Below are 26241 nucleotides of genomic sequence, written 5' to 3' on the forward strand. Positions count from 1 at the left end.
CAGGAATCAGAATGTATCCTCTTCCAGTACCTCTGTGGAAGGAAGGAATACGCGGATTTTCTGCTATATTTGAGGCAGAAATGTAACCTAGCAGGTCTCTACCATAAAAGGTTATAAGAGCATGCTTTCTTGGTTTTAGACATACAGGACTAAACATCACAGACGATAAAGACCTGCATGATTTAATTAGGTTCTTCGAGACTTCGAAGTCCAAAACGTCTAAACCACCTAGCTGGAACCTGGATGTGGTGTTGAAATTCCTTATGTTGGAGAATTTTGAACCTCCTAATAATTCATCATTTAGAGACCTGACTAGGAAATCTCTTCCTGTTTGCACTAGCCTCGGCTAAGAGAATAAGCGAAATTCAGGCTTTAGAAGGCACAGTGGGCTTTAAGAAGGACTCTGCAGTATGCTCCTTTAACCCCCTAGTTTTAGCCAAAAATGAGAATCCTTCTAAGCCTTGGCCAAGGACTTTTGAAATTAAAGGATTGTCGTCCCTGGTGGGGAGAGAAGTAGAGAGGACCTTAGGTCCAGTCAGGATCCTCAAGTTCTATCTAGAAAGAAAGAAGCGAATGGGAGGAAACTCGGAGACCCTTTGGTGCTCAGTAAGGAATCCGAGTAGGACTATGTCAAAGAATGCCCAAGCCTTCTTTATTAGAGATATTATTAAAGAAGCCCATTCATCCTGTGAAGAGGAATATTTCAGACAACTGAGAGTTAAAGCACATGAGGTCATAGCTGTGGCCACCTCCTTAGCTTTTCATAGAAATATGTCGTTACAGGCTTTAGTCGAATCCACATACTGGAGATGTAATTCAGTATTTGCATCTAACTATTAGAGATGTACGTGTCACTTATGAAAAGTGCTTCTCTCTCGGACCTTACGTATCTGCGGATTCGGTGCTGGGACAGGGGGCTGAAAACGATCTTAATTAGAGTAGATAGATTAGAAAGTTTTAATTTTGTGGTGTCGTTTTTTATGGTTGATTGAAAGTGGTAGTGGAAATGTACCACCTTCAAATCGTAGTTTCTAACAATATTAGTGTGGTCAGGTGGTTGAGATTAGTTTTCATGCTCCTTGTAATGGTTTGGACCTAGGCTCTGTCTTGTAAGACGGTTAAGTCCCCGTTGATATGACGAAGGTGAAGGCTCTACCATGTAAGTGGGATAGCCCCATTGGTACGATCCGAGACAAGGCTCTGTTGAGTAAGCGGGCTAGCCCCCATTGATAAGATCCAGAAGGGTTCTCAGTGGTAGGCTCATCCTCACTGAAATTCTTGAGGCAAGCAGATTCATAGACAGTATTCATGAAGTCTTCTGCCCAATAAGGTAGGAACCAAGGTTTTAAGAATAATTTATAGTACCTACAACAAGACGTTGTTTCCCTGTTTTTTGGATTGCTATTTATATTGAGTAACTATCTCTTACCCGCCACCAAGGGTGCCAATCAGCTAAGTATATATCTGCCGGGTAAGTTGCATGTATAAAAATGAAATTGTTAAGATACAATAAAGTTTTATACATACTTACCTGGCAGATATATACGTTTGATGGCCCACCCAGCCTCCCCTCAGGAGATAAGTGGAAGAGAAAATCTGTCAGAAAACAGGAATGATTCCTATTACCGCCACCCAGCGGTGGTAGGGGGTTGATCACTTGACCTACCTGTAGCGTGTGCCGCGAGTTTTGAATTCTGTCGGACGTCAGAGACATTAGCTAAGTATATATCTGCCAGGTAAGTATGTATAAAACTTTATTGTATCTTAACAATTTCATATTGAATGGAGTCATAAAGTTTGCTGATAATGATGAGTGTTTGTACTTTTGTAAAGTCAGCTTGTACTAAATATTTGTACTGGATTTTTTTTTTTTTCTTTTTGCAGGCATGCATTGTTTAGGTAATGAATTTTGCTTTGCATCTTAAAACCTTCCTAAGCGTTTTGACGAGTGTAAATTTGATCTTTTCAGCAAGTTGTAGATGATTGGATCGACTCTTACAAGGATAACAGAGATGCTGCTCTGCTTCAGTTGATGCAGTTTTTCATCAATGCAGCTGGCTGTAAAGGAAAAATTACGGCTCATATGCAGGCTACCATGGAGCATGCTGAAATTATCCGAAGGATGACAGAGGAATTTGAAGAGGTACAGTGTAGAATGAGTATTTCGACAATGCTTTTTCCCATACTTTTAATATGTATGAGAATTGTGCTGTATTGTACTGTATTGTACTGTATTGTAATGTACAGAAGATACTTGTAGTCTTTTAGCTGGAGACCCTTGCGTACTGTTTCAGGTAGCCTTCGCTTTTTCATGCTGCTGGAATAGACGCGGGTAAGTTTTGGTAATAAAAGCATACGTCCCATAGATGTAGTGCTACACTTCCTGTGCATTGCACATCAAGCCTAGTGATACAGATTCATCTCTTTGTGACTTTCAGAAGTGGTGAGTATCCCTTGATCCAGGGAGGGCAGCAGTGGAAGAAGTTCGGAGCAACTTCAGCGAATTTGTTCAACTTTTGGTGAAGCAGTGCCAATATTCTAGCATCTATGACCAAGACTGATGGATAATGTTACCTCACTTCTCACTGGTTTGTCTGACTCACAAGTTCGAGCTTTCAGGCATACCGCTACATTAGCAGGTTAGTTTACAAAATCTGGTGTTTTGTTGAGGAAATTTTTTGTCACATTACAAGTTATGTTTGAGGATTCTTGAGTTCTGTAGGGGGATTTAGTATTGAATATGAAGGAACTGTATAACCATGTGACTTTTTCTGTTACTCAGGCAGAAAATAATTACCATATATACTCATGTAACACGGTCTCGTATATCATGCGACCCCAAATTTTCACCCTTAAAAAAATTATGTTAGCATGTATACCCGTTTTTCATGCAAGTTAATTTACGAGACTGAATAACAATAGGCTAACTTCTTTCCTCCTCTTTATCTATTCCATTTTTTAGTTAGGCTAAACCCCTTTTCCTCCATCTTATCTATCCCATCTTCTAGTTAAGTTTAAAAAAGTAAAAGAGAATACCAAAAGTATCGTTAGTAATGTTATACTTGTTGTATAAACACACAGCCAGAAACAGCTGATTTGTATTGACAACTGAATCCGACAGAAACAGCTGATTTGCTATGGACAACTGAATCCGATAAAAACAGTGATTTTGCTTGCATTTCAAAGATTGTACTATAGTAAAAAGTTACCATAGTTATGTTACAAATGACATTAAGGAGAATAGGACTGATATATTTTTACATTACCATATCCTTACTTGCTATGGCAAAAAGATTGGCAAGGGCATATACGTACTGCTAAATTTAAGTTCTAAGTTTTAGCTGAAGCTGAGGAAAGAATATTGATCTGCTAACGACTATTATTGTGCATCAGCAATGTGGATGAAACTAACAAACTTTGGCATATTACCATCAAACTTGACTGTAAATAAAATTTGGGAGAAATGTGTTTTAATAAAAACTATTGGGCGTGAAAGAACACATTTTACTGTTTTCACTCCAATGAAAGATAAATGCGTAAAGCTTGTAGTATTCTGATGAGATCAAGAGAAAATATCGAACGGAATCTGTTGATTTTTGTGTACGCAATAAACATACCCTGAGCGCCATCTATTAATGAAAAAAATAACTAAATTTTGTTTATAAACAATACGTATTTAACTGATATGTTGACTTGAAAACACTTCGTATAACGTAAAATAACCTTGTCTCATATAAATAGAGTAAGTATCTTGAGATTCATTTGTGCTAACTAGAAGTAAGAAAGTCGCTCTGATTTGAGTTCAATACAGCAAAACAAACTTACCTGGCAATTGCCCTCAGCTGATTTCCAAACCAAAACATTGATTGCTATGTTTGTATTTTTTAATACAAACAAATAGTAATATGAAAATACATATATTTGATGCAGTGATGTAAAGCATAACTTTTTAAAAGATCCATATTCATTATGTCTCTATTGTATCATACGATACTAATATATGATTATTACATACTTAAATTTTATATCTCGTGTATGATGCGACCCCCTTAAAATTAGCTCCAAAATTAGGTCTTCAAAAGTTGCATGATACGCGAGTATATACAGTAATTAGCTAAAGAAATTTACTTATAGACTGCTGTAGTAAATCCAAATATGAAAAAATGAGAGAAAAAATAGGTCATATATCCAAATCATCTCGAGCTCAAGATCTCTGTTCATTTTCCAGCAACTGGACACCACATCTCTCCTCCATTTCCTCATTGTTACATCTAGTCAGTTCTGTGCAATTTAAGTAAAATTTAAGTAACAAGTAGAAAATTTAGTCAATATATAACTGTAATATGACATATAAAAAGGGGGGGGTATAATTTTTGAAAAGATGTAGATGAACTTGGAAGTATAGAAAGATGGGAGATAGTTTCCCAGCAGGTTTAGGCTAATGTTTAGTAGGAGAGGCTCTCAGGGTTATAGCAATCCTTTTTTGGAAATGTGAAGTTTACTTTGAAGGGTGATATGTAAGAGGGTGTTCTGTACTTTAAATTTAGTAGGTACATATAGCCAATCTAACCAAAATAGTTCTTTTGCCCTGTGTAGATTTCATAAAGATTTTGGATGAAAGCTGTGCACAGTATCCCTTGCTTAAATTGCGTTATAGGTATTGCTGAAGGTTCTTTTCCTGTCTGTTCCACTCGCACTCTTCACACACTAATCTCCTGTTTCTTCAGCTTCATTTGTTCCATTTGGTTGTCATCCAGTTCCAAAATTTTCTTTTGAATTCAGTGACAGTCTTGTCACTTTAATTAATAGACTGGTAAAATCATTCTTTGGTTATTCATTATCCACAGTGTTATGCAGTAATACATTACAAATTTTTGGCAAGTCTTAGCTTTGCACAAAGTATTTTTATTTCATGTCTCATAGATGGGTTAATGAACAAGCTGTTATTTGCTTGTGTTATGTAAATAATTCTTTTAACTTGTACATGGTCTTTGTTGGAGTACAGAATAGTTGGTCATATGACTTGTAAGGATTTATAAGGTGCCTGTTAAGCTGAAGTCAAGGAAGTTCTGAACATTAGCCATAATGGGTTAGGAAGTCCATTTCCATTGCTGTAGAAGGCAATGCATATGTCATACTTTTTCTCATATAAGATCTTGAATGACAGCTGACACAACTTAATGTTGATTTTTTGGATGAATTATTATTATTAATAGGGGTTAGTTTTTCCAGACCTCTGAGTCTCAAGTAGACTCTTCTCTGGCTGGTTTTTGGGATGAATAAGATACAGTTCTTGTAAATATGCAGTGTTTCTTTACTGAAGGCAAATAGCCTTTATTTACTGTTTTCTTGTCATGAAGTCATTATTCTGTTTATTCCTATTGCTTTTAGTCCTTTTAGATTGATCCAGAACTTGGTTTTCACCTTAGAAATTGAAGACGGGGATTAAGTTAACCATGAATTGTCTACTCTGTTTGTTTTGTGCAAGTAGATTATAATGTTAGATTTGCAAAAATCAAATTACTTCTGAAATCTTAAGGTTTGTGGCTATCATGATTATTCTTATATAAAAATTCTTGGTATGTAAAATATTACAAATGTGTTTGTAGAAGATTACAAAAACATTATTAATGGTTGGGTAATATTTGGAAAGGCAGCCTGGTTATCAGTATTTTGGTTTTATGGCACTTGTCCAATATATTCATAACAGGGGTTTACCTTCCTTAGGGTGTACACCGTTGTTGTCTGGTTATTGGCAGCTGAAGCGCTGTGAGACCCTCATAAAGTACAAACATAACTAATATGCATCTTTTCTTTTAAAAAGTTATACTCTACTTCACTGTATCCAATAATACTGTATGTAGTATCATATTACTGTCTTTCATGCCCAGTATTTTTTATTAAAATACGTATGTATCTCCACTGTTACAATTTACGGTCGAGTTTCATCCATGTTGTTGATGCATGATGATTTACAGTCATTAACAGAGTGAATATTATTTTCTCAACTTCAGCTACAACAGCATCTTCAATTTAGCAGTACCATATTTCCTTGCTAATATTTTCTCCATAGCCAATATAGGCATACGTAATGTAAAAATAGATCGGTCCTATTCTACTTAGGTCATTTGTAACATAACTATGGTTAATTGTTTACTGTCGTGCGATGGCTGAATTGCAAGCAAAGCAATGTTTTTATCCAATTTGGTTCAGTTGTTCATAACAAAAGAACTGTTTTCGTTCAGTTGTTTATGGCTATGTGTGTTTAAACAACAATTACAGTGCACCCACCCCCCCTTTATTCGCGTGGGATGCGAATAGCTAAAATCTGCGAATATCTGAAACCCCCCTAAAATCGCTCAGAACTGCCTACCTCTAAAAATGCTTAGAACTGCCTATTTAGTTCAAACAAAAGAAAAATCCTTTAAAAATGCTTACACGACCTGAATATTTTAAAAGTATTATCACTAAAAGTGTATTTAGGCACGAAATAGTAAAAAGATTAGGCAAATAAAATTTCAAATTTTTGAAAGAGTTATTACATATTAGGGCTAAATATCTGGCTGTGACAATAAGGCGTCCTTACCCAGTCTAGCGCACCGTAAGTGGATTGCGGCGCCCGTAAGACTTGAATTTCGGTTTATCAGCAATATTCGGTTACCTTCAAGCCCCCAGGAAGGGAACCCTGCTGGGGACAGGGACCTGCCTGTACTTGAGATGATGTTCAGTGACCACAAACCTCTGCTAAGGGTGACCAACCCACCCCAAAAATAATTTTCTTCTGGAAAATTGTATTCCTGTCTCAGAATTTAAGTTACCATATGTTAGTCACATGACCCACCTTTGGTAAATTTTTTGTGTGTACAATTTTTTGCAAACTTGCTAATAAACAAACAGAAAATTAATAATAAGTACATTGTTGGCAGAGATATTTTTATCTTTTGTGGGAAATCTCCTTGTATAATTACTGTTCCTCCTTTCATATTCTCTATCTTCATCTTACTTTCCACCCTCTCCTAAAACTTGATTCATAGTGCAACGGCAAAATTTTCCTCCTGTTTCACCTTTCAAACCTTTTACTGTCAATTTCCATTTCAGTGCTGAATGACCTCATAGGTCCCAGTGCTCGGCCTTTGGCCTACATTCTATATTCAACTCAAGCGTGAAATTATATAAAACAAAGAGCAAAAGAAAATAACCAAACATGATGATCCATAAAGGCAACATTGTAGAAATTAAGAGACGACAAAAGACCACAGTTAATTACTTTTTTTAACCTAATTATAAGTCTCAAGTATCATTGAAGATTTGTAATTGATCTGATTTTTTTTTTTGTTGAGTTAGATAGAGAGTATTGTTGATAAGTATCATATTTTAAAAATTTTCATAGTATTATGATGTGGAAATCTAGTACCACTGATTAATTTAACAATTAGTGAGGTTCTCAGTGTTTATTTCAGTTCTGAATAAGTGGAAGTTCATTCTAGGTTTTTTATGTACATTTTTTTTTTATTATTTAGGTAAGAGATACTGACCTCACATACATTTCTTTAAACAGCAATGAAACTGATGACGGCCCTAGTAGATGTTGCCCTCACTGTTTCTGTCAACTTGGATAATACTCAGCGTCAGTATGAATCGGAAAGGCAAAAGGTGAGTGATTTGAGTTTTTGTAAAAAAAAAAAAAAAAAAAAAAAAAAAAAAAAAAAAGGATTTTCATCTATAATTAATGAAAAACTTGAGCTCTTGCAAACTATGCTTCATGTACTTATCTTTTACAGTCTCGGGAAAAACGTGCATCTGATCGCTTGGAATCCCTGATGACTAGGGCGGCAGGAATTAGAGGAGAATAGGCTGAAATGTAAAGAAACATGCTCACATACATGTTCAAATCAGTCTTTGTGCATAGATACAGGTAAGATGTGGTATTATTTAATTTCTCTCTCTCTCTCTCTCTCTCTCTCTCTCTCTCTCTCCTCTCTCTCTCTCTCTCTATCTCTCTCTCTCTCTCTCTCTCTCTCTCTCTCTCTCTCTCTCTCTCTCTTATAGTTTTGTAATTGTAATGTTGTCCTTTATTTTCTAGGGACACTACCTGAAATATGGTCAATCTGTATCTCTCTCTCTCTCTTTCTTTTATTGTTATGTAATTGTAATGATGTCCTTTATTTTCTAGGGACACTTTACCTGAAATACGGTCAATCTGTATGGCAGAAATTGGGCTCTGGATGAAAAAGTTCCACCAGAACTTCTTGGATGACTCATATTTGAAGTATATTGGCTGGACACTTCATGATAAAGTAGGAGATGTACGTTTAAAGTGTCTCCAGGCCTTGCAGCCTTTATATGCCAGTGAGGAACTCAAGAGTAAGCTTGAGCTTTTCACTAGCAAATTCAAGGATCGCGTTGTTGCCATGACTCTAGACAAAGAGTATGATGTTGCTGTCCAGGCTGTGAAACTGGTGATATCCATCCTGAAATACCACCGAGACATTCTCACAGACAAGGATTGTGAGCATGTTTACGAACTTGTGTATTTCCTCCTCTCATCGTGCAGTAGCGCAAGCAGCTGGAGAGTTTTCTTAATGAACGTCTCTTCATTCCGGACGATGAAGCTGTGGCAGCATTGAGAACAAAAAGAGGAAAAAAACGGAGACCAAATACTCCTCTTATTCGAGATCTTGTTCAGTTCTTTGTTATTGGAATTCTTGAGGTATGTTTATGTGTAATGTATTTTCATGACATGCGAAGCTTGAAAAAAACCATTAATTCCATTTTTCTGTGTTTAAAAGCTAATGACATATAATACCAATTAATTACATAGCTATGATTTCCACTTGTACGGCAGCTTTAATTCAAAATTTCGTGGGTAGCACTTCAAGCCATTGTGTAAGTGACCAGTTACTCCCAATAGTGGGACAATAGGAACAACTGTAAGCAGAAAGCTCAGTTTGTTCCTGCCATCATCAAGTAAACACTGGTGATATCGGTAGCTTGCTCATTATTTTCCGGTTATTTAACTGGATTTCAGTGGTGTGCATTCCATTTGAGTAACCTTCAATGAAATCTAAGGATGAGTTTTTTCTTGTTTTGTTGTTATTGAGTTGATTTATCAATTAATCTTTTGTTTGCCCTTGCAAGCCAACGATAATAGTTGAGCCCTAAAAGTAATTCTTGTATGTTACCCCATTCCTTTAGACTAAACTTTGCATTATGTTTTTCATTTACAGAGCTTCACTACTTTAAACCCTCATATACCGGTATACAGTTGACCCCCGCTATTCATGGACTCACTTATTTACAGATATCTCAGTGCACCCTATGTACCCATTATTTGCAGGAAAATTTAAGGTATTCATGGTACAGGCTGCCCCCAGTTACCGTTGTATCGATTACTGGCATTTCGGTTTTACGGGTGCTTGTTAAATATATTCATAACTGGGTTTTACCCTCTCAGGTAGGGTTTCTAGCACCTTTGGTGGTGGTTATTGGTGACCTAGCCTAAGTACTGAGACTGCCTCATAAAATACAAGCATAACTAACTATCCCATAGTTTACCTTGGCTCTTTTAAAAAGTTATCCTTTACTTAGCTGTATCCAGTAATACTGTATGAAGTCGAAATATGACTTAGATACATCTTGTTGTGAATGAAATTTAGTTAATTTTTTTTGTTAATAGGTGGTGCCATTGTCTGGTTATTGGTACTTAACCAAAGTGCCGAATACAGGCGGTCAGCGGTTAACGGCGCAAGAGCTTAGCAGCGAATCGGTTTTGTGGCTGTCTTAAAAAATAATCATTAAAAAAATAAGGCATTTTAATGTATTTTTACGGCACAATTATGTCTAATGAGTTCATACATTTGTAGAAATGCCGTTCAGACCATAAAGGTTATGCAAATGATATAAACAAATATTATGGATAGTTATTACATAGGTATTAGGGTTAGATATACTGCCTCGACCCTGTTCTATGCCGAAAATATTGAGTTACATAAGTGCAAAATTTAGCTATGTATTATTTCGTCGAGTTTATAAAGAATGTTCATGCTTTTATGTTTAAAATATGTATGAAAATGTATTACGTATACAGTATTTTTATTTTTCCACAGAAATATGATAGAAAGGCAATTTTTTGAAATTGCCCTTCATGTTATCAAAGAGGATGTTTTTCCTTGTTCTTTCTTTTGTGCCGCGGCCTGCTGCTCTTCCGAAAATATAGTTTAAAAAAGTGCAAATTTAGCGATCGATGTGTCGATTTTATAAATGTTCATGCTTTTATGTTTAAAATGTTTATGAAAATGTATTACATATAGGGTATTTTTATTTCTGCGCAGAAATATGATACAGAAGCAGCTTTTGAAACTGGCCTTCACGTTATCAAATACTATGATATTTTTTCATGTCTGTTTTTGTAAGCCGCCGCCTGCCGCTCTTCCGAAAATATAGTTTCAAAGAGTGCAAATTTAGCGATCGATGTGTCGATTTTATAAATGTTCATGCTTTTATGCTTTTAAGCTTAAAATTTGTATGAAAATATATTACGTATTAGGGTATTTTTATTTTTGTACATAAATATGACACAAATTAAGGCAGCTTTTGTAACTACCCTCCACGTTGTCAGAGGATGTTTTTTCATGTTTGTTCCTGTCTGCCACTGTTCCGAAAAATGTGTGGTGTTATTTTATTAATTTTGCATCTTTTCCATAAATCCTTTTAAAAGTTATACAGTACTTCACTGTATCCAATAATTATTGTAAGTAATCTCATATTATTGTATTATAAAATACTACAGCAAATCTAAGCCAGTATTCCGCAGAGCAGCCATTGTTTTGGTTTGAATTCAGCTGATAGCGAATACAAGTTTGTTTCCCCATATTAAACGCAATTCTGAGCGAATTTTCTTGCTTCTAGTTAGCATAAAACGAATATCTAGATACTTGACTTAATATCAGACAAGGTATTATCCTATACGACGTGTTTTTAGGTATAAATATGAATTGAATAGGTCTTGTGATTGTGAACTAATTTTTTTTCGTTAACAGATTACGTTGCCGGCATGTTTATTGCATAAAAAAATTATGTGATTCCGTTCGCAATTTTTCTTTATATCATCGTAATACGAACTTTCTGTCATCTATCTTATATTGGCATGAAACCAACAGTAAAATGTGTTCTTTCAAGCACAGTAGTTTGATTAAAATGATTTTATCTCAATTTTATCTATGGTTGTGTTTGTGATGGCATATGTTTACTGGAGTTTTATTCTTGTTGCCCATGCACGATAATAGTCATTAGTGGCTTGAACAGTTTTCTCAGCTTCAGTTATAACTAGGTTTAAATTTAACAGTATATTTCCCGATTGATCTTTGATCTATAGTGATCTTTGATCTATAGCGAATAAAGTTATTACATTAAGATGTCTCAGTTCTATTCTACATAACGTCATCTATAACAAATATGGTAATATCTTTACTATAGTATGATGATTAAAATACAAGCCAAACGGATGTTATACAATTCGGTTGTACTTAGAAAAAAAAAAAAGTTGTTTCTCGTTTGGTTGTTCATGGCTGTACAATATTTACGCAACGAGTATAACGTTAAAACCATACTTTCATCATTCTCTTTTGCTGTTTTTGAACTCATGTAACTAGAAGATGGGATAAAGTTAAGCTATTGTATAATTTGGTCTCTCATAAAATCGGATTTTCGTAAGACAAATTATCGTAACTTGAACACTACAGCTACCTGTACACAGTATTAAACCTTATTATATCTGTACATACTCTAGACACCCAAAGGATTAAAGCTAGACTTTTTTCACTTTACAGTATTTATAATACTATAATGTGCGGTACAGTAAATTCTATAGTACTATACTGCATAAATATAATTTTACTTATTGCGCCATTGCGGGATTAAGGCGCCATTTGACTGGTCTAGGACGCTGTTAATGGGTCTAGACTTTCGAAAGAAGGTGTGCAGCGACTGTAGGCTTTAAAATCGCTTAGCGTCGAAAATCACTTAGTGTCGGTGGCCAGGAATGAACCCCTGCCACTAACCGAGGGCTGCCTGTATACATCTTTTCCTTGGCTCTTTTAAAAAGTTATGCTATACTTCACTGTATCCAATAATACTGGATGTAGTCTCATATTACTATAATATAAATTATCGATGTTTTGGTTTGGAAAAATCAGCTAAGAGCAGAGGCAGATTTATTTCACTTTATGTAACTCAGTTCAGAGGGATTTTCTTGCTTCTATTTAGTGTAAATTAACCTTTAGAAACTATTTACATATATATGGGACAAGGTTATTTTTCATTAATGAAGTGCTTAGAAACTATTTATACGGGACAAGGTTATTTTTCATTAATGAAGTGCTTTTAAGTCTAAATATGACTTAAATACGTCTTGTTTTGAACTAGATTGTTTTTTTTTTGTAAGTAGATGATGTCAGGAGCATGTTTTTTTTGGTGTAAAAAACAGATTCCTTTCGCTATTTTCATACTATTTCCAAATAATAAGAGATTTATGTATTTATCTTTTATCAGAGTGAAAACAACGGTAAAATGTTTACTTTCATGGCCAGTATTTTTTATTAAAATACTTTTTTCTCCATATTATGTGTGGTAGTTTCATCCATGTTGCTGATGCATGATAATTTAAAGTCATTAGTAATGTGAACATTTGTTTTCAGCTTCAGCCACAACTGCAGCTCAACTTTAGCAGTACTATATTTCCTTGCCAATATTTTCTCCATAGCCAATAAAGGAATATTGCCAAAATATTTAAGTCCTGTTCTACTTAATTAGTGTCATTTGTAACATAACTATGGTAATTTCCTACCATCATATGATGGCTGAAATGCATGCAAAACATTGTTATTATCATATTTATTTGTTTTGTTATTATCAGATTTAGTTTGGTTGTTGGCTTGTAACAAAAAAAAAAACAACTGTTATTGTTCAGTTGTTTATAGGCTGTAGTGTTTAAGCAATGATTATAAACGTTACTAATGATACTTTTATGATGGTATCTTAATACTGTTCAGTGTATTGAACAATTTATTATTGTAATTCTAATTTTAGTTAACTGTGATTGGCTATCTCTATCAGCAATGAGTCATTGCCATTCTGTTGGAGGTGGGTACTAATTTAACATGTGCAGTACAAGTACAAGTATGGTATAAGTGTATGGTGCAGTGAGTTGCTGTACTGCTACTACTGCAGCTTGAAATTAGACACGTGCAGTTTATATAACCCTATTATAGGACCTTTCAACTTTTGAACCTTTAATGTACAATAACGAGAGAACAAGAATGATTTTAGTAACAATATATATTCTCCTTAATAACAGTAATATGGAGGTAACAGGTATCGGTCGGTCGGTAGCTTTAAAAGTAGGTATTGGTATCGGCCAAAAATTTGGTATTGGTGCATCCCTAGTTATTACTTATGTAAAGACAACGCTCATCTCTCTCTCTCTCTCTCTCTCTCTCTCTCTCTCTCTCTCTCTCTCTCTCTCTCTCGTAGTTAGTGGCATAAGGAATTTCAGAACAAAGAGACAGACAGAAAAAAGAATTTCTTTAAAGTGGTTGAGAAGACTTCTAAAAATTGATAGGTCGGTCAGAATGGGGGAGAGAAGAGAGAAAAACTGTACGTATGTAATCCTCACTCACTCCTATATTTTTATCAACCATTTATTTCTTTTTTGAATGGTAATTTATTGTGTTAACTTTTAAATAAAATTACAGTAAACTTTAATTTCATTTAAAAGTTAGTATAATAGTTAGGGAGCATGATTAGGGTCATATTTAGTGTTCAAACTCTAGAAGTATGCATTTATTATCAATTTTAGAGATCGTGCCAAACTTACGCAAAAATTCCCTTTGCACGAGGGCATCTGGAACTTAACCTCGCGTAATTTCGGGGTATTACTGTACAGGGCATAGGCAAATCACTAGATGTTAAACAATTGCCTTAAAAGTAGTTTGTGATTATTTGTCATTCGTAGGCTTCTTATGAGCAGCTGAGATAGTTTTGTCCAAAAAGTAGTTATTGTATCTTGTGCCATTCCTTTAAGCCAAAAATTTTACATTGATTAACTAGATGTTCAACAATTGCCTTAAAAGTAATTGTAAATGTTTGTCATTCATAGGCTTCTTGTGAGCCAGCAATATAGTTTTGTCCCAAAACCTAATTCTTGTATCTTATGACATTCCTTAAGACCAAATTTTACACCAATAATGTTTATGGGGCATAGGCTACTTGCAAGTTTGTTGATCAATATTGGCTTTTAAGGCAGTTTTTTAAAGTTTCATCATTCCTTTGTGCCAAAGATTTGCATTTTATGGTTGTTTACCAAACCTAGTCTTGCTAACCATCAGTAAATAATATTACTTTAACCCTCGCACTTTCCTTTGCTGAGAATTAAACTATAAAAGCAGAAAGTAGTAGGAGAGAATGGTGCTTGTGGAAGAAGTTATCGTCGGCCAAAAATGGGTCCCAGTAATTGCTTCGGCAGTATATTGGGGATAGTGCTTGCTTCGGCAGTGCATTTGAAGACTTTTTCCGAGATGTTTCTCATGTCTCCTGTGCAAAGAGGACATGCATGTAAATTGATAAATTGATGTGGAAATTGTGAATTCTCCTCTCATCCAGCACCCAGAAGTGCTCACTTCAACCTGATGCCAGATTGCTACTAGCACTCTATGGTGTACACTAGCACTGTCTACCATCTGGTGCCAGCTCCCACTCTAAGCGGCAAAAGCGCCCATAAGCACCCATGCCCATGGACTAGTACATCAAATACTGCCTGCAGTGTAGATCATACGAGAAGAAAGTCAGGAGTTACAGTGTTGACAAGAAAACACTAAAAGACAATTATAAAATATAGGAACCTTATTTTGAAAATGCACAAGTGCCCACCAGAGAGAATAATGACTGTGGAGGATCTGTAGATAGAACTAAACAAAGTGAACAGCCAGGCATGTAGAACTAAACAAAGTGAACAGCCAGGCATGTACAGAATAAACATACCCTTTTTCTCTCCTACTACTAGCCCTGTATTTTATCCACGTGCTTCTGCGCCTGGCTCCCTCACTTCCTTTCCATGCCATTGCCAGTCTTGTCTGGATCAGAAATTAACCTTCCAAGTAAGTGTTGTGTAGTGGAGGTGATTAGCTGGACCGCTGGTTCTCCTAGACCTACACCTAAGTCACTTATGTACTCCTCCACACCTGGGAGAAGTCATTCTGGACATCCAAGGGAGACTGTTGGGGAATTACCCTGGGTACTTGCTCCTTCTGTTGAAACCTGCTGCATGGTCCCAAGTATTGACAGACAGCACTGGAAAGGCATCTTCATGGAGATGTTATGGAGGAGGCGGCTATTCAACCCTTCGGACATCCTAGACTTAAAGTCCCTGTCATACTTCCCTTCACCTGGGAGGAGACATACTGGCGGTCCAAGGGTGTTTGTCCCTGGCTAGTTGCCCCTCAATCCATAGAGCCACTGAAAAGGGATCTTCATGGAGGTGTAGTGGAGGTAGTGGCTATCTGGCCTGTCGGATATTCTAGACCTAAAGTCCCATCATACTCCCCTTGGGAGGAGACATGCTGGCAGTCCAAGGGAGTTTGAGGAGGTCTACTGGGTAGTTAGCCCCTCGGTTGCACGTGTAGCCAATCCCAGGTGACCACAGACAGCCAGTGGAAAGGCGTCATCTCAGATGTGCACTTTTTCCACTAGTTCAGAGGCTTCCAGCCCTGAACAGTGGCACAATAGTGATAAATCAAGGACCCATTGAAAAGGTCTGCTCTGGACGTGTTCCGCACCCCTCAGGTACTGGGTAAGAAGGTCAAGGATTCTATGCATTCTTGAAGTTTATGGGGGCAACCTGGACCGGTTTTCTCCAATATGTTCAGAAGTGGAGCGTCAAGTGTTAATGTCCAAATGTTTCTCTTCTGTTTCCAGGGATAAGCACTAAATAGTGCCAATGTGTGCAACAGTGACAGAACTTCCATGGCTCCCAAGCGGCCGAGTGCCTGCTGACGCCAAAGCGCTTAGTGGCTCCCGCTACAGCGTGACACCAGGGAGGTCTCTGTCTGTATGGAGTTTTCAGAGAACCATCCTTTTGCATATAGCGATGTGGCAAGATAAGTTTCATTCACGGGCTAGAACATATTACACTTATGGACTTACATAAGCGAATTCCACAGGAAAATGATAGTCAGAATCCAAGCGCTTTCATCTTTACTCAGACATTGTCAAGGAGTTAATGAGGTACAATTGGAGAGAAAGGTCTCAGGTACAACACAAGATTAAGAATACCAGATGATTAATTGACAATAAACCATCTGGTATTCTTGATCTTGTGTTGTACCTGAGACCTTTCTCTCCAATTGTACCTCATTAACCCCTTGACAATGTCTGAGTAAAGACGAAAGCGCTTGGATTTCTGACTATCATTTTCCTGTAGAATTCGCTTATTTATGAAGTCACGTGCATCTACTGTGATTTTTTAAGCATTATGGACTTACCTTGAGGCGCACTCAGTATAAGGAAAGCAGTTTGCCTTGCATGTAAAGCTAAGGACAGAATAACCTCTACCCCTTTAGCTTACACATATTTTATGCCTCATATGTCCATTCTGCCTTCGAACTACTGGGAATATAATGGTTCTGTTTCTCATTAATTTTATGGAAGTTAAAAGAGTGGCATGGTATAGTGTAAGGAAGCATGGGAATTTTCATATTATCTCTTCACCTTGTATTAAGGCGTCAAGTTTTGCAGAGCCAGGGGTGGCACTCACCTGAAGCACTCGACCACTAAGTGGATGGGTTGTGGTTCTGCCCAGTGTAGGTGACAATATTGTGTAGTTGTTTTAATTTGGTGCTGTGCCCAGGGCAAGGGCAGACACCTATCTTGCTTTACCAGGATTTGGACATGAACCTTCGCTGTTATTATTATTATTTCTGGGCTCAGCCGTTGTCGCTCTGTGAAATGTGTCCTCTTTAAAATCCCTTTATTATAAAGGATTAGTATATCCTGACCTCTGAGCCAAATAACTTATGTAGTAGGTGACACTTGGCTCTACTCGCCACACCACTACAGGTTAAGATGATCACCAACCAGTCAGTATCTCAGTATCTTAACTGATAAGGAAAGGACAAGCATTGTATTCAATGCTAGGAACTTATCTATTTCAATTTATTACATAACTTAAAATCTTGGAGTAGTGTATATCCATGTCTCCCACCTCCTGTCATTGTGGGGAATTAGCTATGTAATTACTTGGTAAGTTATAAAATGACATTTTTAAATTCAAATAATGTTTTCTATATACTTACCAAGTAATTACAGAATCGGAGTCTCCCTCCTCCCCCGCTGATGGACATGAGGCATGAACAGACAGCTTTCTGCTTACAGTGGTTCCTATTCTCCCAATTATTAAGCAGAACTGGTCACCTACACAATTGTTTGAAGTATTAGCTGCAAAATTTTGAATTCAGGCTGCCGTTCAAGTGGAACGTATAGCTATGTAATTAATTGGTAAGTATATATAAAAACTTTTATTATAAATATATCATTTTTATTAGGAGCCATTTTTCCTCATGGCAGAAATTTATTTTAATTTTATCTTCAGCTTCATGAACATGGTGCTTATCTGGTGGATTCCTTGATTGAAAGTAATAGTATGATGAAAGATTACGAATGTATGACTGATTTGCTCTTGGAAGAACCTGGACCCATGGAAGAACCACTGGATGATCGTCAGGAAACTAGTCTAATAGAAAATCATGGTCCTGTTGCATTAAGCAGGCAGCAACTGGAGAACCACCTGTTGGTCGAGGACCAACTAGAAAGGTACAGTCCAGAGGAGTTCTAATGTTTGCTTACCTGTGATGGATTATGAGATGGAATATTTTAATTTTTAGCATGTTTGTATAGAAATCAAGGTTATGGAAAATTAAAATAAAAAAATTGAGTCTAATTTCTGTGAATTATAATATTTTAATCTTTTGGTACCATAACTTTGTAATTAAATACAATGTTTCTTTTTTAGCAATTCTCTCTCAAAGGAACTGAAAGCAAGTGAATGATGAATCGAGCCCAAACTGACAGAACATCTCATTCCAACGCTGCCTCAACTTTTACACAAATACATTGCTGATCCAGAGAAAGTTGCCAATCTTCTCATCATACCGCAATATTTTGATTTGGAAGTGTATACTACAAGTAGGCAAGAAAAGGTAAAGAAAATGAAGTTGTAGGGCGAATGATTACCCTTTGTATATTCTTATGGCTTTAGCATACTTTTAGGCAGAGCATATTGATTATTGATTATTTTTTTTTTATCTGTTTTCAGAACCTAGACATCTGTTGAAGTTAATTCAAGAAGTTGCTGACAAACATAGTGATACAGAAGTCTTGGAAACTGCTGCAAAAACACTTGAGATTCTGTGTAATGATGACTATGCAATATATTCCCGTTGTGATATGCACGTTCCTCATTGTTAGATATGGTTGTTAACAAGTACAAGGAAGCTAATGATGAATATTTTACGCTTATTGAAGGGGTAAGTACTTACTATGTTATTCATTCTCCTTTAACTCTTTCTGTGAGCCTGTTATTGCCGCTATTGATTAGACCCGTTTACTGATAAATGTGTAACTTATTTCCTTCTTTTATTTTATGTGGTTATGTTTTATTGTATAATAGGGGCTACTGTTTTATTGTATAGTAGTGATAGAATATTCAAATGACATGTTGATAATTAGTCAATAGTACTGAATTATGCAGCTTTTATTGGTGATCCATTTCAGTGTGATACCTCTTCAAGTAGGGAGTAAAGTAATGCCGCTTTTGTTATTCAGTTTGAAAATCTTGATTACAAACCTTGACCTCTTTGACCAAAAATTTCATCTGGGATGGGGATAAACCTCAGACAAAATAGGAAAAAATAGACTTTGCATTCTGTAGAAAATGTGAATTTATCTCTTGTAAAAGTTTCAGAGCACTGATTTTTTTACAAACTGAATCTTCAATGATCTTCCATTTGCATATTTTAGTATGTTTTGTTTACTCACACCACTGGTTTATGGTTAACTAAGCTCTTTCCTCTTTTGTCATTTCCTCTGATCCATAACCGTTTCTGATGAAACCAAAAGTAAAAAAATGTTCTAAGGTTGATTTGTCTATAACTACAATATAATAAAACATAACTGTATTCACTACTATCACTATCAGAACTATCTGTTAGTTCAGATCTACGACATCGTTAATTCCAAATTAAAGCCTCTGTACTTTTTGATCACCAAGAGAAAGCTCTTCCCTTCATAGCATTATGATGTATTACAATAATTACTGACCGTCTGTCCTTTCCTTGAGATTATATGTTAGTTGGAAATGAAATGTTGACACTTGTCATTAGAATACTACGTATATACAAAAGCTCCTTACAATGATGAGGGAAACACAAAATCCCTAACTAGAACAAAACGAATGATGACTGAGGAAATCAGTCCCAACGTCGTGGACGAGACTTGTTGATGACTAAGGAGATTATTCCTGTGCAGTGAAATGTTTGTAGAAAGTAGCTAAGCTAGTTGTCATTAAATTATATCAGCAGGTACTGACTTCTTCCTAATGAACACCATATTCTTTGGAAGCTTGAATTTCAAATCATTGGCCCTGTGGGCTTTTTCCATATGAATAGCGTTCATCTTCTGAATTTAATATAATAGTAATAATACTTAGCCTTAAACTCTGGTATGAAAAAATCATGTGTTTTTTGTGTTGTTGACAAGAAGAAATTTTTTTATTTTTACCCAGAAAAGATTGCTAAGGGTTTGGTGACAGATGTTCATTTCTTTTGGTTAGTGTAGTGTAGTCATTACATATTTATTATTGTTCATATTAATTTCACCACAAACCCCTCACATATTGCCCCTCATTTGCATTCTATGACGAACTGGATATTGGTACGGTAGCCGTATCCCTGATTACGATAGATATTGGTACGGCTGTGAATTGCGCATGCACGAACCCTTGTTTACCGCTTCAGGCATATCAGTGACAGCAAGAAAATGACGACCTAGCAACATGTTTTCAGGTTTCAATAAGCTGAAAAAACAAAGGTAATAGACGTTCTACGAAGAGTCAAACTTCCAGAAATTGTATATTCATAGGTCGCGAACGATCGAATCGGCCATGAAAAGAGCTCGAAGAGGAGATTCAAAGATGATTTGAAGCTTAGCTAGTAAGGTAGATCTGATTTGGATGATTACTTACGATTGATTAGGACGTTTACCAGAGGATCAACTTTGGTAGTTTTCCTTACTACCAAAAGACTTGAAGTACACAGAGCACAATTTCTGTGTACTTCAAGTCTTCTTTGAATCTCCTCTTCAGAGTTCTTTTCAGGACCGATTCGATCGTTCGTAACCAATGGATGTACAATTTCTGGAAGTTTGACTCTTCGTAGACGTCTATTGCTTTTTTCAGCTCGTTGAAACCTGAAAACATCTGTTTTTCAGCGAAAAAGATGTAATATTACCACGGTTCGAGGAGATTCAAAGAAGATTTGAAGTACACAAATAGATTAGTTTAGTTTTATTTTTCATTTATATAGTAAAAATCTAATTAAGTTTAAGTATTATTGTGATTTTTTATATTTCACTTACTGTCAAAATGTTTTGGTGCTTTGGTGATAGTATGGGCTTCACTTTGACATTTTGAATTGAACATGTTCAGTGAAAAAATTCAGTTCGATTATTATTACTACTGTCGCTGATCTTCTAGGTGCTGTACCCATAGCTTTCTTAGGCAACAGTGTACCGGCAACTGCTGCATGATTAGCAAACTGCCGTACCTACAGCAAGTCAATAGCGCAATATGGCACCACTGACAGAAGCTGACGTACCCTCACTACACCATGTTATTTTTATGGCAGAGAGTCTGAAATTGATGCATGCGCAATTCACTGCCGTACCAATATCTATCGCAATCAGGGATACGGCTGCCATACCAATACCTGTGCCTTCTATGAATGCCCCAATACAGAAAGTCTTGTATTAAAAAAGCAGTAGTAATCATGTACATGCACTTTTGGGTCTGGAGGTCCCAATAGTTGACTGCATTTCATGTAGAGTGTTTGCTATGTTGTACATACCTCTGCAGAATTCATAAGTTTTGGATACCAATACGTATAGTGAAAATGCTACTGTAAATTATTTTTCTTTTTATTTCTGCATTTATTTAGTAATGATTGTTTGTTGCTTTTTAAATTATTTGATTATATATATGTGTTAAGGGGACAGTCCGCTATGATGTCTATTTTTTTTATTTATTATGCAAAATAGATAATTTTCATATATGTTTTAGATATATATAATACCTTCATCATAATAAAAAGGAAATTTCAAGTCATGTTTGAGCAAAAACTTTCAGTTTTTTTGTTATTAGCAAAATTATGATTAAAAAAAAGGAAAATAGGTAGAGATTTCTCCGCGAATATGACATCAATTGTATTGAAAATCATACCATAATACTTCTTTATATACAGAACAATTCTGTGTGACCGAATTTTGATTTTTTTTTTTTAATGATTTTTTTTTTCAGTCTAGACACTCAAAAAAATTCTAAAAAAAAAAGAAAGAAAGAAATAAAAATTCTGTCACACAGAATTATGGGATTTTTATTCCTCTTTCCAATGATATCTTTCTCCAAAATTGGATAATAAATAACGAGTAATGGTTACCGGCATGCGATAAGTATCTTTTTGAGTTATGGGCTCCCAAAGATTTGCTATGTAAATTTCGCTTTTTTCTTACAAAAGTCAAAACAGCATTATTATAATTACTTTATTTGTACTTTTATTATTGATTTCTACATCAAGGATCCTGGTCCTACCCCTAAAAGTGGTATTAATACCCTCAGCGTGACACCAGACAATGATGTTGACGGCGAGACATGAGACAGTGAGGGCCCTGATAACAATGAATTTTCGTGTTTTTCTTTCTCCTGGCCTTCGCTAATTTTGCTAGCCTTAGTTGCTGAGTAGCCTTCTTGATCTTAGGTAACTTCGGCATTGCTATAAGTTCACTAAGAAGTTATAAAAACAACGTAAATAGCTAGTGACCAAACGCAAGTGACGAAGTGCATGTAACTCCTTTGACGTCTGTGGCGTAACTGAGTCATTCTCTGAGTCTCGCGGCTCTCGCCTATAAATAGCCGCTCTGAGCAGCTCTCCTCTCTCACACTACCTTTCATTGCTACCAGATGTATGAGAATCTCAAAAAAATCTGAAAAATCCCTGTATATATATGCAAAAATAAACACGCAAAAACGATTCTGTCAAACTCAGTCATACAGACGATGCAGTTACGATGACGTCATCATATAAAACCGCTATATTTTCATTATTTGTAAAAATAATTGGCTGAAACTTCTGGAAAGCATGCACGGCATGTTTCTGCATAGATACAAGTAATAACTCGATTTTTTTTTTTTTCAAGTTGACATGTCATCCGCCATAATATTCCTTATTCCCTATACAATGTACCTGGGAGCATAGCCAGACTACATAGAAAGTGAGGCAGTTAACTCTTAAGCGCCTATTGGATGTATTTTAGGTCGACGAAACATTGTCTGTCGGGTGCTTAATTGACGTAAAATATGTCGACACTAAAAAGTTTTTTTAAATATTCACAGAAAAATAGTTTTAGGCCTACTTGACAAAAAATTTTGAATCACGTGCCTTGAGAGATGCTGGGAGTTCACGGATCAAGCTGTTGTTTTGTTTACAAGCGTTACCCAGGCGCGCATGCACGAATTTCCTTTCTTCTCAGCACTAAAAAGCTCAGCGACACATCTCGAAATTATTTAGTTGCTTTGTCGTAATTTTTACACCATTTTATATTAGCCTTTACTTAGAGTTTGATATATGAAAATGTGCACAATTTCATGTAGAATACAACAAAAAACAACCTATGGTTGTAATTTTATGTTTTGAAAATATTTTCATATAAATAACGATGTGCCAAAATTTCAACCTTCGGTCAGGTTGACTCGACCGAAATGGTAAAAAAATGCAATTGTAAGCTAAAACTCTTACATTCTAGTAATATTCAATCATTTACCTTTATTTTGCAAACAAATTGGAAGTCTCTAGCACAATATTTCAATTTATGGTGAATTTTGAAAAAAAACTTTCCTTGCATCTGCGCGGTAACTCTGCCGAAAAAAATCAGAAATTTTTTCGTCGGATTGTCGTAATGTTTGCACCGTTTTATATTAGCCGATACATTAAGGTTTATATATAAAAATTTGCACAATTTCATGTAGCATACAACCAAAAACAACCCATGCTTGTAGCTTTTATCAGTTTTGAAATATTTTCTCATATAAATAATGATAAGTGCCAAAATTTCAACCTCGGTCAACTTTGACTTGACCAAAATGGTCAAAAAATGCAATTGTAAGCTAAAAATCTTACATTCTATGTAATATCAATCATTTACCTTTATTTTGCAAACAAATTGGAAGTCTCTAGCACAATATTTCGATTATGGTGAATTTTGAAAAAAAACTTTCTTTACATCCGTGCAGTAACTCTGCCGAAAAATCAGAAATTCTTCCTGTCAGTTTGTCGTGTTTGTCGTAATGTTTGCACCGTTTTATATTAGTCGTTACATAAAGTTTTATATATGAAAATGTGTGCAATTTCATGTAGAATACAAAAAAAAATAACCCATGGTTGTAGCTTTTATCAATTTTGAAATATTTTCATATAAATAACGATGTGCCAAAAATTTCAACCTTAGGTCAACTTTGACTTGACCGAAATGGTAAAAAAAAACGCAATTGTAAGCTAAAAATCTTACATATTAGAAATATTCAATCATTTACATTCATTTTGCAACAGATTGGAAGTCTCTAGCACAATATTTTGATTTATGGTGAATTTAAAAAAAAAACTTTTTCCTTTCGTCCGCGCGGTAACTCTACCGAAAAAATAAGAAATTCTTTGTCGGATTGTCATAATGTTTGCACCTTTCTATATTAGCCGTTACATAAAGTATATATATGAAAATGTGCGCAATTTCATGTAGAATACAACGAAAAACAACCCATTGTTGTAGCTTTTATCAGTTTTGAAATATTTCATATCTCACGATAAATAGAAAAAATTCGACCTTCACTCAACTTTAACTCAACTGAAATGGTCGAAAACTGCAATTGTAAGCTACAAACACTTACAGTCTAGTAATATTCAATCAATTACCTTCATTTAGCAACAAATGGGAAGTCTCTAGAACAATATTTCGATTTATGGTGAATTTGAACAAAAACAATTTTTTTACGTCCCCGCGTTACGAATTCATACATCATTTTGTGATAATATTTCTCTGTGTTGCTTTGATTGTTTTACAATTTGCTATATACCAAAATCATTGCAATTTAGTATACAATACTATGAAAAAAATTAACTCATTAGCTTTAACCATTTTGCTCACAGCACGATTTACATACAAGTTATATGAAATGAAAAAAATTTTTTTTGCCCTGTCATATATTCCAATATTTATATACGATAATGATATTTTTTTTTCATTTCTGATGGTTGCATACTAAACTTCAGGAAATGACAGAAAAAAAAGAAAAAAAGGAGCCAAAAATGAACTCTTAATCTTTAAAACTAAGCATGGTATGTTTTTTTGAAAAAAGACTTTTCCGCTTCGGTGCTCACTCCCGAACGCCGCCGGCATACGGGAGACACTTTTGGAAATACCCGGCCTCGGGCGTTTAAGGGTTAACTGCTGAGAATATTTGAATCCTTGAATGTATGCCTGACCAAACACTGCTGATCTGTTTTGTGTAAGGTAGATCGGAATTTCTAGGCGTTTGAAGACTGCAAATATAGACTATACACATGATAGTTTTGTGTGAAAATTCAGTTTCTATCTAAAAAGATTAGAAAATCAATACGTGATTTTGAATTATATTTGGAAAAGGTATGTTTATGGAAATGATCTTTGATATACTGTATGTATTGTTATTTTATATTCTAACGATTTCTTCCCAGGAAGAAGAACCTGATGAAGATGAGACATTGCATTAGTGTCGTCGTGAAGAAGGTCTCTGTATTTTATTCTGCCACAATATGGGTCCCTGTGATATCTGGGATTCACTTCACAAGAATATTACTTTTGCTCATGATTCCAACAAATTGTTACCAGAGGAGGTATGTACATATACTTGTCAAGTTAGTGCATTGTATTGTTAAAACTGGTGCTAATGTATTTGAATTGTCTCATATTGAGGGCTTTTTTCTGTAAGAACTAATTTGCATCAATTTGTTTTAATGGGCCTATTAAGGAAGTGAAAATGAAACTGCCAAGATACGTCCATTTATTACTGGGCATAAAAATTCCTATAAATACTTAAGTAGTTTTAATAAAATTTACTACAGTGGATTAATGCCTGACTTTAAAATGATGGCTAATAATAGTAGTCAATCAAATTAAATCCTGTCCAGGGTTGTGACCTTCATCAGTTCCAAAGTGAAATCCTGTCAGAGTAATATTAGCATACAGAAGTAAACACATTCCATTTTAACAGTTGTAGCTACGCCATCTGATCATAGCCTTATTCGTAAAGAATTCAGTGTCATTAGCATTAGATATGTATTTATCTAGTATAGTTTTAACTCTATACCACTTTTATGATTTATTTATGAAATTTTGAAGTTATAATCTGTTACTCATTGTATGGTTTTATTTTTCTCAAAGAACAAATCCGTTGTGAGCTCTTGGAGATTTAAAAGTTGTGGTTTTCTAGTTTAGGAACAACATACAAAATGAATAGAAATTTTCCAAATGTTATTTTATAATTGTTTTAAGAAAGAAAGAACTATTCTCATACATTGCTGTTTTAAGAAAGAAAGAACCATTCTCATACATTGCCATTATTACTATTACCATAGTTGATATCTAAATAGAAAATGAATTATAAGCTTAATGATATAAAAGTAGGTATGCTTCATGCTAGATTAACGAAACTTAGAATATGTTGGCTCCTGGTCTTTTGAATGTTCAACATATTTTTTATATATGTTTCTGTCATACATGCTTGTGTGATAAATATCTTTGTTGACAATATTCCTTACTGGAGAAAATTAGTTTACTCAAACATTGTGCAAATGTACATCTGGCAGCAGCAAACACTGTGGTAATAGGTAG

The 26241-nt window shown here is 35.4% G+C and overlaps 1 protein-coding gene and 1 pseudogene across 3 annotated transcripts in view; one reads left to right on the plus strand and one right to left on the minus strand.

The window, feature by feature from the left end:
- LOC135206733 (cohesin subunit SA-2-like) overlaps positions 1–26241 on the minus strand; it is a 307211-nt gene that overhangs the window by 194404 nt on the left and 86566 nt on the right. The window lies entirely within an intron of this gene.
- On the plus strand, positions 628–25121 carry LOC135206514 (cohesin subunit SA-2-like; annotated as a pseudogene).

This window comes from Macrobrachium nipponense, chromosome 31 (assembly GCF_015104395.2).
Source record: "Macrobrachium nipponense isolate FS-2020 chromosome 31, ASM1510439v2, whole genome shotgun sequence".
In the NCBI taxonomy this organism is placed as follows: Eukaryota; Metazoa; Arthropoda; class Malacostraca; order Decapoda; family Palaemonidae; genus Macrobrachium; species Macrobrachium nipponense.